The 18,145-nt window shown below is 37.3% G+C and overlaps 1 long non-coding RNA gene and 1 pseudogene across 2 annotated transcripts in view; one reads left to right on the top strand and one right to left on the bottom strand.

The window, feature by feature from the left end:
- Positions 1 to 8,143, top strand: part of LOC109241485 — a 29,786-nt pseudogene extending 21,643 nt beyond the window's left edge. The window contains exons 6-7 of the transcript XR_002070246.1: positions 6,771 to 7,213; positions 7,412 to 8,143. The product of XR_002070246.1 is annotated as a protein TPLATE-like (transcript). The remainder of the gene's footprint in view (positions 1 to 6,770; positions 7,214 to 7,411) is intronic.
- A 1,930-nt stretch (positions 8,144 to 10,073) lies between these two features.
- Positions 10,074 to 17,249, bottom strand: LOC109241484. The gene is made up of 2 exons (XR_002070245.1): positions 16,604 to 17,249; positions 10,074 to 10,633 (listed from the first exon to the last, which is right to left on the bottom strand). It is a non-coding gene; the product is annotated as an uncharacterized LOC109241484 (long non-coding RNA).
- Between the last annotated feature and the right edge of the window lie 896 nt (positions 17,250 to 18,145).

The raw sequence follows: 18,145 nt of genomic DNA, 5'->3' as shown, positions 1-18,145 counted from the left end.
GGGGAATTGGGGACCCAATGCTCACCGGGTTTTAGGTTACATTTTGCTAGTTTATCATTGAGCTTCTTCACGTTGTAAGCAAACTTAGCATGTGGTCGAACCAAATTCCACTTTCTATCAAGTCCTCTCCATGTAATCCTTCTATATTGACTCTCAAACTTCAACTTAAAATATGAAGTTATTGGTATATAGTTAACCAACTCCATGTCTAGCTTTGAGTTAAGCATGGAGATCAACGCTCTTCTTGGGAATGCATCAATTGTATCGCTCGTACGCCAATTGTCACTTTGATGATAGCCATATATATTTATGATGTTAAGATATCTTGTTTCTCCAATATATGGACTCAAACTCTCCAATATCCACTCCTTTATGTAATTTTTCCTCTTTTTCTAGATATTTCTATGGACTTTAGAATTAATGCAATATGCTACCTTGTTTGGATTAATAGAGTCAAATATCAAGTCAATATTGTGTTAAGCATCTCTAAAAGGCGGAAAGTCAATAACACACATAGTTGGGTTCGGATCATCGTAAAACTTCGTTGGGAACTGCTCAATTACTGGATCCAATGCTTGTTCCTCGTCTATTTGATATTGGTCTTTATCAGCTTTGTTCTCTTCACGCCCCTGATTATCTGAATATTTATCATAATGGGCATGGTGTCTTGTTACTCTTGTGCCTTGGTCACCTTTAACCTCTTCAGCTCTTTGTGAATGAATTGGTGGATATTGAAGTGGTAGATGTGGCGGTTGTAGGCGTGGTGGCGAATTTGGTAGTTGATATTGAAACACCAAACTTTCAACTAATTTAGTTAGATTCTCCATCGATTCCTTCAAGTCATCTAGCTGCACTTTAATTTCTTCGTTGTCTCGTTCAAGGATTCTAGTTCTTAATTTATGAACTTTTAATTGAAGATCTATTGAAGAGGATTCTTGTTTGGTGACATGATGAACAATATAGCAAATTAAGAATTCGGACCTGTAAATTGTGCTCTGATACCAAATTGATGTACTTTCAAGGTTTTGCACCTCTCAAGTACAAAGAAGAGAGAAAAACAAAAGCACCCCGCTAAAGTTTTTCACAAAACTAGCGAAAGCGTTCTTCAAACTCACGTTAGAAGAATGTAAGATGGAAAGAAACCTCACCTGCACGTTCCTCAATCCCGCAAGATTGCAAGAAGCGTTGAATAAAGGAAGAAGAATGAAATAAAAGATCAATCACGTTTTTGAAGCAAAAGCTAAGAAAAACTAATCACCCATCTTTATTTTCAGCATGTTGAGCCCTTTAAATAGGCATTACAATGAGTAAAATTGATAAGGTTAAGAAAAACTAACCCTAATTAAACTAGAATAAGAATAACGCTAAGAAAACCTATCCTAACTATAATAGAAAAAAGAATTCTAGTAAGAATGCGATACCAACTAACAATCTTACTTTGACTAGAATTACAAATATAATCCTACTAAAACAAGAATTAAATTACTAGGAAATAAGAAATAACAAATCCTAATCTTTAAGCAAAAGTAATCCTAATCTTGGATGGATTCTTCGCTTCTTGAATTTCTTGGATTTTTAGCATTCTTGATCTTGCATCAGTAAAACATCTGTTCTTTCTCTGGCTCACAAAACAATAGAGTATCATCAGCATATCGAATGTGAGAGATTGAAATCCTATCTTCGTCAGTACTTCTAAAGCTCATTCCATTAATCCATCCTAATTCTTCTGCCTTCATTAACATCTTACTGAGAACTTCCATTACCAGAGTAAATAAATAAGGGGATAAAGGATCTCCTTGCCTCAATCCTCTTTGAGATCTAAAATAGCCTTGGGGGTTTCCATTTATCAACACAGAGAACCTGACGGTGGAGATACAATAACCGATCCATTCAATCCACTTCTCACCAAAATTCATTTGCTTCATTATGCTTAACAAACAAGACCAATTAACATGATCATATGCCTTTTCTAGGTCAAGTTTGCAAGCAACACCTCTCTTCTTCCTTTTCAATAGATATTCAATACTTTCATTAGCCACCATAGATGCATCTGTTATTTGTCTACCCTTAATGAAAGCATTCTGACTCTCAGAAACTAGTTTGCCAATAACCAATTTCAGTCTTTCTGCCAAAAGCTTTGCCAGAATCTTGTACACACTCCCCAATAGACTAATGGGCCTAAAATCTTTCACCTCTATTGCTCCCTTTTTCTTGGGAATCAAAGCAACAAAAGTAGAATTTAGGCTCCTGATAAAAGTCCCTTTTTTATGAAAACTTTCAATAGTTCTCCACACATCATCCTTTACTGTACTCCAACATTTCTGAAAAAACATAAGGTTGAAACCGTCAGGGCCTGGGGCTTTGTCACCTCTAAAAGATTTGATTACATTTCCACCTCTTCCATTGTAAATGGTCTCTACAGCCATTCCTTATCATCATCCGAAAGCCTTTTAAGAGTCTCATCCTCCCACCTTGGCCTCCAATTTTCATTCTCTTTGAACAGTTTTTCATAGAATCCCTGTATGTGTTCCTTTATTAATTTCTCATCCTCCACCCAAACATCATCAATCACTAATTTGTCAATGCAATTAAATCTTTTATGGGCATTGGCTTGTCTATGGAAATTTTTTGTATTTTTGTCCCCATGTTCTAACCATAAGCATCGAGACTTTTGCCTCCATGAAATCTCTTCAGCTTTTGAAACTTCCTGTAACTCCCTTTCTATATACTTTCTTTCTGTTTCTCTCTATTCCTCATCCTGATCCTCCCTCACGCCATGATCTAAATCCTTTAATCTAGCTGAAGCCTTATTTTTTCTATCTTCTAATTTCCCGAAAACATCCTTATTCCACTTTCTTAAATCACTTTTCAGAAGAATAAGCTTCTTTGCAAGAATAGCATCTGGTTCACCATGTATATCATAAGATTTCCACCAATTATCCACAAGGTTTGTGAAACTCTTGTGTTCAAACCACATATTTTCAAACTTGAAATAGCTATTTCCTTTACTCCAATTTCCACATCCCAACAAGATAGGACAATGCTCTGATGTGTTTCTCGGTAGAACTCTCTATTTCAAAAATTTGAAGTGCTCATCCCAATCTTCTGATATTGAAAATCTGTCCATCCTGGAAGCACTCCGACTGTTTCTGCCTCTGAACCAAGTAAAGGATCCCCCATGAAGCGGAAGATCAATTAGAGCTAGTTCATTTATGAGCTTTGAGAATTCTCTCATCGCTCTTGTATTTCTCGCTTTTCCCCTTTTTTCCTCTTCAAATCTGATTATGCTGAAATCTCCTCCTATTGCCCATGGTTGAGACACAATACCACTGATTGCTGCGAGTTCTTTCCGTAAATTTCTCCTTGTTTTTCTGTCGCATGGGCCATATACCCCAGTAAATGCATATTGGGCTCCCCAGCTCTCTTCTTCCAATAACACAGTAGCTGAATGGATTCCCACAATTTTTTCCAAGCACTTCCATCTTCTCTTATCCCAGAAAATGATAATTCCACCACGGTTACCTTGAGCCTCTACCTCCACCCAATCAGACCACCTAGATCCTCCAATTTGCTTGATATAATCTAACTTCATCCCCTTCATCTTTGTTTCTGTTAGACACACAACATCTGCATTCCATTTTTGTAAAAGTAGCTTTACCTTATCACTTTTGTCTGGCCTATTAATTCCCCACACATTCCAGCAGATTATTTTCAACTGCTTTATCTTATGTGGTCCCTTTTTGATGCAAGATCAAGAATGCTAAAAATCCAAGAAATTCAAGAAGCTTATTTCTTATTTCCTAGTAATTTAATTCTTGTTTTAGTAGGGTTGTATTTGTAGTTTTAGTCAAACTAGGATTGTTAGTTGGTATCCCATTCCTACTAGAATTCTTTTTCCTATTTTAGTTAGGATAGGTTTTCTTAGCCTTATTCTTATTCTAGTCTAATTAGGATTAGTTTTCCTTAACCTTACCAATTTTACTCCTTGTAAGGCCTATTTAAAGGGCTTAATATGCTGAAAATAAATATTGGTGATTAGTTTTTCTAAGCTATTGCTTCAAAAACGTGATTTACTTTTTATTTCATTGTTCTTCCTTTATTCAACGCTTCTTACAATCTTGCGGGATTGGGGAACGCGTGGGTGAGGTTTCTTGCCATCTTACATTCTTCAAACGTGAGTTTGAAGAACGCTTTCGCTAGTTTTGTGAAAAACTTTAGCGGGGTGCTTTTGTTTTTCTCTCTTCTTTGTACTTGAGAGGTGCAAAACCTTAAAAGTACATCAATTTGGTATCAGAGCACAAGTTCCAGGTCCGAATTCTTGATTTGCTACATTGTTCATCATGTCACCAAACAAGAAAATACCAAGTTCGGGATCCTCTTCAATAGATCTTCAATTAAAAGTTCATAAATTATGAACTAGAATCCTTGAACGAGACAACAAAGAAATTAAAGTGCAGCTAGATGACTTGAAGGAATCAATGGAGAATCTGACTAAATTAGTTGAAAGTTTGGTGTTTCAATATCAACTACCAAATTCGCCACAACGCCTACAACCGCCACATCTACCACTTCTATATCCACCAATTCATTCACAAAGAGTTGAAGAGGTTGAAGCTGACCAAGGCACAAGAGTAACAAGACACCATGCCCATTATGATAAATATTCAGGGGCGTGAAGAGGACAAAGCTGATAAAGGCCAATATCAAATAGACGAGGAACAAGCATTGGATCCAGTAATTGAGGAGTTCCCACCGTATGATGATCCGAACCCAACTATATGTGTTATTGATTTTCCGCCTTTTAGAGATGCTCAACACAATATTGACTTGATTGTTGACTCTATCAACCCAAACAAGGCGACATTTTGCGTTAATCCTAAAGTCCCTAAAAATATGCGTGAACAAGAGGAAGAATTACCTATAAAGGAGTGGATAATGGAGAGTTTGAGTCCATATATTGGAGAAACAAGATGTCTTAACGTCATAAATATATATGACTATCATCAAAGTGATTGTTGGTGTACAAGGGGTACAATGGATGCATTCTCAAGAAGAGCGTTGATCTCCATGCTTAAGTCAAAGCTAAACATGGAAGTGACTAAGTTTCATAAACCTCCAACACCAATAACTTCATATCGTAAGTTGAATTTTGAGAGTCAATATAGAAAGATTACACGGAGAAGACTTGGTAGAAAATTGGAAAGTGGGATTTAGTTCGACCACATGCCAAATTTGCTTACAACGTGAAGAAGCTCTATGATAAACTAGCAAAATGTAACTTAAAACCTGGTGAGCATCCGGTCCCCTTTTTTTTTTTCCCTTTGTGTCCTTATTCTTATTATAGCAACTCTTGCGCCATCTATGGAAGCTATTAGACTCGAGGACGAGTCTTTTTCAACCAGGGGAGAATGATGCAAGATCAAGAATGCTAAAAATCCAAGAAATTCAAGAAGCTTATTTCTTATTACCTAGTAATTTAATTCTTGTTTTAGTAGGGTTATATTTGTAGTTCTAGTCAAACTAGGATTGTTAGTTGGTATCCCATTCCTACTAGAATTCTTTTTCCTATTTTAGTTAGGATATGTTTTCTTAGCCTTATTCTTATTCTAGTCTAATTAGGATTAGTTTTCCTTAACCTTACCAATTTTACTCATTGTAAGGCCTATTTAAAGGGCTTAATATGCTGAAAATAAACATTGGTGATTAGTTTTTCTAAGCTATTGCTTCAAAAACGTGATTTACTTTTTGTTTCATTGTTCTTCCTTTATTCAACGCTTCTTGCAATCTTGCGGGATTGGGAACGTGTGGGTGAGGTTTCTTTCCATCTTACATTCTTCTAACGTGAGTTTGAAGAACGCTTTCGCTAGTTTTGTGAAAAACAAAACTTTAGCGTAGTGCTTTTGTTTTTCTCTCTTCTTTGTACTTGAGAGGTGCAAAACCTTGAAAGTACATCACTTTTGTGGCAATGTTATTTACTTAGTCATATCTTCACCATGCCTCATCACCTGTGGACTGATCTCTTTTCCGTAGACCAAGCACGTAAAACTTTTTTTGGACAACCCAAGAGATCTACATGCTAGATCTACCTAGTGAATTGAACTGTTGGAAAAGAAATATATCTATTTAACAGTTTTATTTTAGGTTGCCACAAATGAGCATGGTATAGTAACAGTTCTTCATTGATTAAATTGACACACTGAGATATTAGTCAAGGTTTGTGAATCTCTTTATTGTTTTTCTGAGCTTTCTAATCTCATTTCTTTCATTACCATGTTCACCACTTTCCAAAATAGAAAAATGTAACTCATATTTGCAGATGCTATCTAATTAGAGGCCTAAGATTGCGTCTTGCATATTTTGTGTGGTTACACATCTTTGGTTTAGCTTGATATTTGAGAAGAAAAAGATATATTGATAGATAGATATTCATTTAATTGTTTCATGTATTCAAATTTTATTTCCCATATGGAAAATATGGTAGACATTTGTGATTGGTTGTTCCAGGGTTTCGGACCAAACATCGCCTTTTTTAAGGTTGTTCCCTATCTTCGACTGGACAAAAGAAGGGGTAGGGAAGGGGGTTTTCTGATTAACCTGAAACCTTTTATGCTCATTTCATTTGGCTCGAAAACGTTGCTCGATATTGCATAACCTTGTTCACATTTTTCATTATCCTTGTAAATTGACTGTTGGACCCTAATGCTCATTGGTGGTACTCTATACATTGATAGTTTCTGTTTCATAAATTGACTGGACTTGCATGAATCCAGGAACCAGTGCTGAGCAGTGTAACTGTGGGCGTTTCCCATTTTGAGCGTTGTGACCTTTGGGTTCAAGTACTTTACTATCCCTTTTATGGTTTCCTGCCGATTATGAAGACTCTAAAGAGGATCCACAAGTTATGAGACAAAAGAAAAGCCTGAGACCTAAATTAGGAGAACCCGTCATTTTGAGATGTCAGCCATACAAAATTCCTCTGACCGAGCTTCTTTTGCCACATAAAATTTCACCAGTTGAATATTTTCGTCTATGGCCTAGTTTGCCTGCTATAGTTGAGCGTACTGGTACATATACATATGAAGGAAGCGGTTTCATGGCTACTGCTGCTCAACAATATGGGGAGTCTCCATTCCTGAGTGGCCTGAAATCTCTGTCTTCCAAACCTTTCCACCGAGTTTGCTCACACATCATCCGGACAGTTGCTGGATTTGAGGTCAGTAACTTTGTTTTTAAAGGAACGTCTTCTGATTTTCTTTGGGAATGTTTTACTATGTTGGATTTAGAAGCCACATTTAAGTTTTTCAGGCACTTCTAATTGGGTATTTTACATATGAAGATTGACCTTTCCTTTCTGCTTGGATTAATGCATTCCATTTTCTCCTTATCTCATTTGCTGCTTGGTATTGAGCAGCTCTGTTTTGCTGCTAAAACCTGGTATGGAGGGTTTTTGGGCATGATGGTTTTTGGTGCAAGTGAAGTGAGCAGAAATGTGGATCTTGGCGACGAGACGACCACAATGATGTGCAAATTTGTGATCCGAGCATCAGATGAATCCATTACCAAGGAGATTGCTTCAGATTTTCAGGGTTGGTTGGATGACCTAACTGATGGTGGTGTTGAGTACATGCCTGAAGATGAAGTAAAGGTGGCTGCTGCTGAAAAGCTAAAGATTTCAATGGAACGGATAGCATTACTAAAGGCGGCAAGACCTCGCCTGAAGTCTCCAAAATCTGATGATGAAGAAGAAGAGGAGGAAGACGAAGATGATGAGAACCAAAAGAAAGAAGACATGATTAACGTTGAAAATGGTAAAACTAAGGGGCCAACTACTTTATTTAAGTGGTCGGCAGAAGAGGTTGAGCATCGGGCACTTCAAGCAGCTGTAATTCAGGAATGGCATATGCTCTGTAAAGATAGGGATGCCAAAGTAAATTGATTTTGCATACTTTCTTCGCCATTTTTGTTTTGATAATTTGATTTAGGTAGTTGGTTGAGATGAGTTCTAAGTTTGTTTTCTATAATTCTAATTTGTTTCTTTTGTCCCAGTTTTGTAATTTTTCTGTATCTTTTTGAAGCACTCTGAGGCTGTAAATTAAGAAGGCCTGACGCCTTATACCATCTTGTACCTTCATCCTTTCTCTTCTCTCTTGTGTACTTTCTATTACCATCTTTTTACTTTTGGAAACTTAATAACTACCAATCTGTGTCTGAAAAAAGAATAAACTGTTGTCTGCTTCCTTTGGTCCTAATAGTTGGCAAATATATGGTTTCCTGGAATATGTAGAGGATAGATATCTTAGTTGTTTGCTTTTTTCATCGCAATCCCATCTAATCTCATGTGCACTTTGCAAATCTTATGTTGGGTAAACTTGCAGTGCATATATATTATGTTTTAGTTACTTTGCTAAAGTGGAGCATGTTTGCTCTCACTAACAGATCTATATTAAAAGCTAACGGTGCTATCCCTCTGACTCTCACGTGGTGATTCCCCTCTAGGTTCTGCCTTCTTCATTTTCTTCATGCCTTGTCCATTTTCTTAGGATATGGTCAAGCAAATCATTCAAGTGTATGACTGGTTTTGTTATAAATAGTAGCGAATTCAGGTACATAACTTGTTAGAATCCATAGTCAAGCAAACCATTAGTTGATACAGCAAAACCAAAACTAAAATAAAGAGTCACTAAAATTATCTCCTTCATAGAGAAATATGTTAAAACATCTGAGAAACCATGAAAAGCCTAACAGAAGAAGAGGCAGATCTAAGAAAAGCAATAGTGAGAACCAAACCCAGCAGCTGGAATCCTATTTAAAAACCCAATTGCGTTAACAAAAGTAATGTTAAAAAATACTCCTCACTGTTTTGTGACCAGAAAAAATAGAGCTGTTAGACAACTATTCTTGCGACTCTTTTACACCAGCCTTCAGCAGCAAAATGAACCCTTTACAGCAACAAAGCTGTTCTTTTATACTCCCTCTATTTCATATTAAATGAGTTAGTTTAACTCGGCACGGAGTTTAAGAAAAAAGAAGACTTTTGAAACTTGTGGTCTTAAAAGCTTAACGGGTAAAAAGTTTGTGGGGCCATGACATTTGTATGGCTATAAAAGCTTCTTATAAAGGGTAAATGAGTAAAATGAAAGAGTTTAAAGTTGAATTATTTCCAAATTTAGAAATGTATCATTTGTTTTGGAACAGACTAAAATGGAAAGTACCTTATTTAATATGAAACGGAGGGAGTAGCAGCAAAAAAAACCCTTTCAGACCAACAAAAAAGACCAAACTTCAGCAGCAAAACTAATCTTTTTCAGCAGCAACTTACATACCAAAACCCAAATAGTATTCTTTGCTAAAATCGAATCACAATTGGGTATTCCACTACCATGGGATCAAATAATCATTACTGGAGATGAAGAATAAAGCTTCTTCACTTGAGTTATTTTCTTGTTCCCGTCAATCGAGCTTTTTTCCAGAGGGGCTTAGGCTTTTGGTAAAGGGTTTATTTGGGGGGAATCAGGAATGGAGTTAGTCTTTCACCGCGGGTTCAGTGTTTTACAGTCACGTGAGAGTCACAGGGGATAACACCGTTAGTTTTCAACATGGGTCTGTTAGTAAGACCAAAGATGCTACACTTTTAGCAAAGTTGAGGGATTAAAGATGCTCTGAGTTATATTTGGAGGACAAAAATAGACCTACTCCAATAGATAAGGGACAATTTTAGTCAAAAACTCTAGTCTTACCTGTCTTAAAATACTTATACTTTGGAGTGCTTTTCCACAGTTCAACCTTTTGGTTGACACTTTCGCTAATCTGTCAACTAACTTTTATTTGCAAATTAGCTCTCTCTATATCTAGGATAAATATGGATGAGCTAAATAAAGAATCCATCCGTTTAACTCCTTTGTACCTATTGGTGCTCCGGATCTCTTATTTCTTGACTTAATCGGTTTATTCATTGCCTAGTTGGTTGGTGATGTAAAACCACTCAAATTCTTAACGTTGGAGAATGAATTTGACTTTGTGGCAAACTATTTGGGGGGGGGGGGGGGGGTGGTTTAGACAGAGAGACTTGGTCCTAATACAGCCTTACTAGTGTTTATTGAACAGCATAATGTCTTGATACAGACGTACATCAGTGTTTTTTTTGCAATGACAAAAAAGTTGAAGTGCTCCATGGCAAACAATTGGGGGGGGGGGGGGGAGAGGGAGACAGACTTGTCCTAATACAACCTTACTAGTGTTTATAGAACAACATCATGTCTTGATACAGATGTACATCGGTGTTTTTTGCAATGACAAGAAAGTTGAAGTACTCCATGGTTCAACTAAAAGTTTATTATTATTACCTATTATTTTACAGGATTCTCCTGCATGAGTAAAGAAAGCTGGTTATAAAACTTTTAGGTTTTGAAAGAGAATGTCTAAATTATGGGTATCTCCATCCCCTCATCTTCTAGCTGCTGGAAAGCATCAGAAAACAGGTAAGAAATGCATCGTGAAAGAATGTAGCGAGACGTCAGCAGCCACCACCACTGCCAAATTGCTTTTGGAGATCCTGGAATGACACTGTGGCTGACCCCCTCTTCTTTGCTTTCTGTTGAGAATGGTGTTCCCTCCATCCTGTCATGTATATTATCTGAAAACAAAAGAGGGTACCAACACAGTTTACACTTGAATGAAGTACAATATACTCCAGTGAAAGAGAAATATCTCGCTGAGGCAAATAAAAAGAGATGTGGTTAACCAACCCGAGTAAATCACATTGTTGCCACTAACAATTTAGTAAAAACTAGTCCACTTATTTTGAAGTCTCGGTCCTACTCACTAAGGAGCTCAGTTGTATTACTCCAGATGAAGTAAGATATAATCCCATTCAACTTCAAAACAATAACATCTTCAAGATCACTTTGTATTGAATTACACTTGCTTCTACTTGAGATTCTGTGGTGCCAAGGCATTGTTATCCAATATGAGATGATATTCAAGGCATTGTTATCCAATATGAGATCACATTCTTTTAAAACTTGCAAACTATTTCCAGCACCGAGTGCTAGAAGAACAGTGGTAACTGACAAGTCTTTTACCAACTTATTTCTTCTTTAATCTTAGATTTTTGCTATGTTTGACTGATAAAATAGCGTATTCAATGTCGCTTACTTCTACTTTAAAGGTTTATGTAATTTAGAAATGATCGGGAAAGAAACCAAGTGAAAACAAGTCAAAAAAAGCTCAAATGAAGAAAACGGGAGAAAAGCCCTCAGATATCACAAATGCGATCTGGACTTCGCAATTGCAAAGTCAACGCACAAGTAATAACCACAAATGCGAGAAGCTTGATCGCAATTGGGAAGTATAGAGATGGACGCATAAGTCGCAAATGCGAATGAAGGACCGCAAATGCGAAGTCAACCAGACAGTCAACGTTCGCAAATGCGGACTCCTTCATCGCAATTGCGAAAATAGGTGAAGAAGGCCAAGTTCGCAAAAGTGAACATCTTAATCGCAAATGTGATGGTCAACAGTATAGTTAAGGTTCGGAGTTTTCGCAAATGCGAACAACGGGCTTCAGTTCTAGGCAGATTTGGAATTTCACATTTTTTTGTCCAAACCCATAAATACCCGACCCGACCTAGCTGAATCTTTGGCATTTTTGGCATCCTCTTGACTAAGAATACAAGCTTTGGAGCTAGGGTTCTTGCACACACACTTGGGAGTTGAAGATTTTGGATGAGATTTTCTTACCCATTTCTTCAATTCCTTACTTTGTATTGAATATCTAAGTGTGTAGTATTTATTTCAATACCTGAATCTTGTTTCTGAAAATATTCATTATTAAAATCTGGATTAAATCTCTTGTTGTGTTTATGTATTGAATAATTTTTATTAATATTGAAGTGAGTTAATTGTTTCTTCAATTATCTTGTTCTTTAATGTTTCCAAAGAAACTAGCTAACCCTAGGTCTCGCCCATTAACTTTGAATTAATCTTGGAAAAGATAACTTGGGTTGGGAAAGATTAATTAACAAGAACGTGAGGCGTTAACACTCATTTTATAGCTTCTACCTGGGGATAAGATTGAACTACCTGTAGCCATATTTGGGTGCACTTAATCTTTTAGTTGTTTTAGGGATAATTCAATTAGGAAGTCTTGTTAGTCTTCGGAAGAAGCTAATAGAATATTATTATCCGAGGCTAATTAACATAAACTCGCTCATATTTGTAAAATCGTGAAATACATTGAATAGTTACTTGAGTGTAATTCCCGTTGCATCCATGCTTGTAGCCATTGATCATTTTACTCACTTTCTAGGTTAGTTTATATTTTTGCATTTATATATAATATTTTCTCAAAATCATAAGTGATAATTCTCTTACTTGCCTAATCGCCTACATATTATTTTCTATGGGATTCAATTGCGACGATTACTTCAGTTTTGTGATGAGTCATCCATTCGCAACTGCCAAGCTTTGTTCGCAAATGCGACAACTGTAGCCTAGACCTGACTTTTTCTCATTTCTCAATCTCCTTCTTGATGTCCCAAACACTTCCAAACTTCCTGAACTTGGTAGATTGATAAAAAATAATAAAATAAACTATTCTAAAAAGAAAAAACACAATGAAAATTTAAAAAATTTCTAATTCTTTTAGGGATAATTCAATTAGGAAGTCTAGTTAGCCTCCGGAAGAAGCTAATATAGAATTATTATCCGAAACTAATTAACATAAACTCGCTCATATTTGTAAAATTGTGAAATACATTGAATTATTACTTGAGTGTAATTCCTGTTGTAAGCCAACCGTTATAAGTGTTTGGCTTAGCATAATAAGTGATAATTCTCTTACTTCCCTAATCGCCTACATATTGTTCTTTGTGGGATTCGACCCTGACTCATAGTTGGAAAATTATATCGCCTGCTACCATGTCCGCTTACTCTTTGAGGAGTGGATTTGGACGTCATCAGTAACCCCTCCTTGCACATATGATCATCTAACAGATATTACACAAAAGCTTGATGGCTTGAGATATCTTTGAACTGTAACTCTCCCACATATGAGGAGCTAAGCAATCAGATTACTCTTGAGTATGCATGACGGTGCAGAGGGCGAGATGAATATATAGCGGCTAGAAAGCTATCACAAGGTAGGTATTTGGAAGGGGATAGAAAGAGTTAGTAGCATAAGATAAAACTTGTAATCTGAATAAGTTTTGACAGAATAAATCACCTCTAAAATTTGCAAGTACTACTACTACTACCAAACACAGAAGTATTTTGGAAGCACAATCACAGCTAAACCTGGGGTGCATAACGAAGAAAAGTTAGAGACAAATGCAAGAACGGCGAATGATTTGTCTAGTGGGAGAAAAACCTTCGATGTTTCTGAAATCGGCGATAAACGCAAGAAGCCAAGAACTAGTACATGATAGTAGGGAGAAGAAGAAGGAACCTTTCCAGCAGAATTGAAGTAGATGAAGACAACCTGATATAGATATGTGAACTGTTAAAACAGGCATCTAATGGAAAAGGTAAGGTGCGTTGAAAATGGGGGCACAAGGTCCAGCTGTATATAGTTAGAGGTTTCAGAACTTCAGCATAATGTGGGAGGTTTATCAAAATCGAATCATGGTTGGGTAAGAGCAAATCAGCAACAGTCATACAGGAGATTGATACAGATGCAGGGTGGTCGGAGACTCGGAGTACGAAGAGAAGAGTTCCATGTTTTTAGAAAAAGGTACAGCAAAGGGGAGAAACAAAAAGCAAGGCATCAAAAATCATATGCAACAGATGTCGCTATCTAGAGTTGGCCATGGGGGTGGAGGAGGCACACCTAGACCTAAACAGTATTATATAGTACATGAAACTGAAATGGGGTAAGCTAAATAGATTTCTGGCGAGATGCTTAGTAGGTCATTCTAATGACTCTTTTACAGTCCCCAAAATGACAGTCATTCAAAAGTGGCTCCAGAGAATGGAGAATGGACGGCTGGGATGGAGAATCAGTATCTTCTCTTTGAGTTCCCACCGAGGGTCGAAGCAGAGCGAATCAAATAGGGGAATGGTTCTTGAAAGGAAGAAAACTGGAATTCCAACGGTGGTCACCAATGATGGTACTATAATTTCCAAGGCTCACATGAAGTTTGCAGAACACCAGCGACTGGAAATATGATGGAAGAATTCTGAGGGGGAAGAATCTTCGGAGGGAGTGAACGGAAAGTCAGAAAAGATGACATGTCAGGCCACCAAGTGTCAATAAAGCAGTCTATTTATTTTCAGAGGGAGAAAGGTCCTCCTTCATGCCGAATGAAACCCTCCTATTGCAATGGGACGATTCTGATTCTACCAGTAATAGATACTCTGTGGTGTACGAGGCTTACAGGTGGATGAGGAGAAACATATTGATAGCTAACAAGCAGCTCGGAGTTCGTTTTGGAAGGTTTGAGAATGAAGCATTTGACTATTCGTGAAGCTGGAGGCAAAAGGGCTTTGAGACAACAGCAGATTGGTGTAAGAACACTGAACAGAGATCATCGAAAGGGGAAGAACGAGGTTAAAAAGCTGGGATTCGAGACTAACTATGGGGAAAGTTCTGAGGAAGCAGGGGTAGGAAGAACAAACGAAGATTAAAATTATTTCATGGAACGTGCGGGGACTAAATAATCAAGATAAATGGAGACTACTGATCTACTTCATAAATGAAAGCAGGGGTGCTGTGCATACAGGAAACGAAGGTGGAAGTGGAAAAACTAATTAAGCAGATCTGGAGCTGTACACCGGCAGATTGGAGGGAATAAAACCGTCAGGTAGTAAAGGGGGTATCATTATTTTACGGGATGAAAGGCAATACCATGCGTGGAAATTCAAGAGGGCAGCCTCACACTTTCATGCTTATTCGAGGTGTAAATGAAGAGTTTAAATGGGGCTTCTCAGAGGTGTATGGGCCACATAAAGACAGCGACAGAAGATTATGGTTGGAACTGGTAGCAATCGGAGGCCTATGGGATGTACCATGGCTTTTGGTGGGCGATTTTAGTACAACTAGACAAGAGGAAGAAAGGAAAGGATGCAGAAGCACAAGAGCAATACAAAGATTTATAGAATTTAAACAGAAGATTACTTTTGTGGATCCTCCTTTACATGATGGATTTTACACCTGGTCCAGAGATGATAATAAGTTCCAAGCATCAAGAACTGACAGATTCCTCATGTCAATAGAATGGGATGAAGTCTTCAGAAACATCAGGCAGAAATTTTTGACCAAAGCATTTTCAGACCACAAACCTTTGATGCTGAAGTGCGGTGATTGGTAGCCAAGTAGCACATAATTAATTTTGAAGATATGTGGCTAAGTGTCACACCTCCTTTTTACACACCACCCGAAGGATAGTATATAAGGGAGTATTTCCAATTTAAGTGACATTATTCGAAATGGGATTATTTATTCAATTCAGAGTCGCCACTTGGGATGGTTTGTTTTCTGGTGTCCCAAGTCACCGATTTATTTTTAAATCCCAGATCGAGGAAAAATCGACTTTCCTTTTGAAGTCTGCGAACCAGAAATTCTGAATAAGGAATTCTGTTAACCCGAGTGAAGGTGTTAGGCACCCTCGGATTCCGTGGTTCTAGCACGGTCGCTTAAACCATTATAATTGGCTTATTATCTGATTTTAATGCATGTTTTAGCCTATGATACAATTTTAACTTTATAACCGCTTTTATTCAATTTAAAGAAGATTTAACGTCGTCTAAAACATGTCTTTGGACCGCGTCACATGAAATGTACCCGCAATCCGAAACACATTTTATTCAACGTTATTAAGATTTGGATTTGGGTCACATGAAATGCGCACCCGAGTTTAGGAAGGTAATTTTAAGATTACGCGCCTAAAGCAACTACGCGTTTTCAACTTTGCGAGGGCCGTGGAAAATTCAACTAATGGCACACCTCGATTCTAATTTTAAAGGATTGTATTCAACTAAAGCAAACTACGAATGTTTATAATTATTGTCCTAAACTAAATTAAGATTATTGCATGCCCAAGAGTATTATGGAATTGTTTTGAAAAAATGTGGCAGTTAATTATGGAAATGTGAGCTAGATTATAGATTACATGAAATTGGGCTCTCTAACATGGCTCAATAAAGTGTCATTAGGGAATGGACCTAGCATAACTTCAACATGTTTGGCCCAGTAACCTTTTTTCAAAATTAAACCCATAATCAAATAGAAAGGCCCAAACCTTAAATTTGCCTTTAGCTTTCCAGGTATTCTGCATTAGAACACGCCCACGCCTAAGGATTCAAGGCTACCGAACCAATCAGCATCTTAATAGGGAAATTTTAAAGAAAACAGTGGAATAGTTCATGTAATCACTGAATAATATATAGGTATAGAAAGGCAACAACAGTGAAATTTCTACACCCATGCTGTAATCCACGCAATCACAAAAAAATGGAACAAACCAAAGCATTAACTTTCCACCAAAACAGAACAAATAACAACAAAATATTATATCAGACAATTAATGAGACAAAGCGGCAAAATCAAAGAAAATCCAACGAAAAGCATGATATTACGAGTGAAATAGTAAGAAGAAGTAGAATGAACCTCTAGTGAATCCGAATCTTTGCAACAACAAAATCACAAGCCTTCGAGCCCAATCCTTTACAGATTAACACAAATCTTCCAATATACACGATAACACGAACTTCAGGTGAACTAGACCGGAGCTAACAAACTACGACCTCGTCCGCAACCTCGAACTCGACTGAAATTTTGTGTTTCAAGGATTATTCGGCTGATCTGAGCTACTGCTTCAGGGTCGTTTCTGGGCCTGTTTCGTAGCAAGTTTTGTTGCGTTTCTAAAGCTATTTCGAGGCTGTTTGGTGGCTGTTCAGAAGCAGCAGCGCAACGATTTTGGAGCTGGAATTTTCTGCGTTTTTGGCTAGAGTTTGGATAGTTTTGGGGTTGAAACAGGGGTGGAGAAAGTCAAATTTCAATGAAGTTTTGGGGCTGGACAGTGGAGGTCAGCTTTGTGTTAGGGTGTCTCGTTTGTGATGTGCGGCTGACTTCATGAAGAAGCAGCAGCAGTTGCCCGTTCTCTTGTTGATTTCTTCATGAAGAAGACCAAGTTTGCTGGGGGGATCTCAAGGTCTAAAAAAAACGGCGCTTGATTTGAAGGTTTTTGGTGTTCCGATTTTGTGAAGAAGATGGTGTCTCTTTTTTTTTTTTAGTCTCCCTCCCTTTTGGGTGTATATGGTGTATTAATTTATAGGGGATAGGGATTAGGTTGTACTGCGTCTTTTTGTGTTAAGTTCTTAGGTTCTTTTTATTTATTTTTGTTCCAAAGAATAGTCTACAAAGGTCTCTAGGCTTAATGGACTAATTCGAATTGGGCCTAGAATTGGACTCTAAAACTCTTAAAATTGTGATCCAACACCTTAATTGACTCTTTTTTTTAAAAAAAAAAGGATAAAAATACTACACAATGCAAAACTAACACTGATTAATTAAACTGAACATGGAACTATTTTTGTATTTTTCGAAATTATATAAAGATTAAAATAAGGTACTATTTTTGTATTTTTTTTAAATTTATGAAAAATACATGAACTAAATTTTTTTTTTTGTAATTTTTATTTTTCTTGTAATAAAATAAAGTAAAAGAGTCAAAATTAATCAAAATAGCTATATTAGGCCTAAATTAAATTTTTACATGCTAAAATATAGAAAATCTTGGGGAGGGTCAAAAATCACATGTCTACAGCTGCCCCTCTTTGACTGGAAACGCGAAGAGTTTTCAGACAAAGAACGACTAGACTGGTTTTTGACCCGACCCTTATTCAGAAATGCCAAAAGCTAACAGAAATGAGAATGTGACCGAGCCCTGGTATTTGAGCTGACTACATATCCTTGGCTACAAAGGAATCATGCCACGTGTAGTTCAGAGGTGAATGAGGAGATGGAGTACCGAGGTGGAGAGCCGAGCGAGGTGCCGTCGAGGTTCCGGTTCGCGGTCCCGTTCATTACATCAAAATCAAAATTAAAAAGAGTAACTAAGCCTATCAGCTACGAGTTACAAGATTCCTATCTATAAATCTCTTGAAGCTTGATCTTGAGTCTTGGCTAGGTCTTGCTGCAGACTCCGAT

Source organism: Nicotiana attenuata, unplaced genomic scaffold (assembly GCF_001879085.1).
Source record: "Nicotiana attenuata strain UT unplaced genomic scaffold, NIATTr2, whole genome shotgun sequence".
Classification (NCBI taxonomy): Eukaryota; Viridiplantae; Streptophyta; class Magnoliopsida; order Solanales; family Solanaceae; genus Nicotiana; species Nicotiana attenuata.
This window is presented reverse-complemented; position numbering and strand designations above follow the sequence as displayed.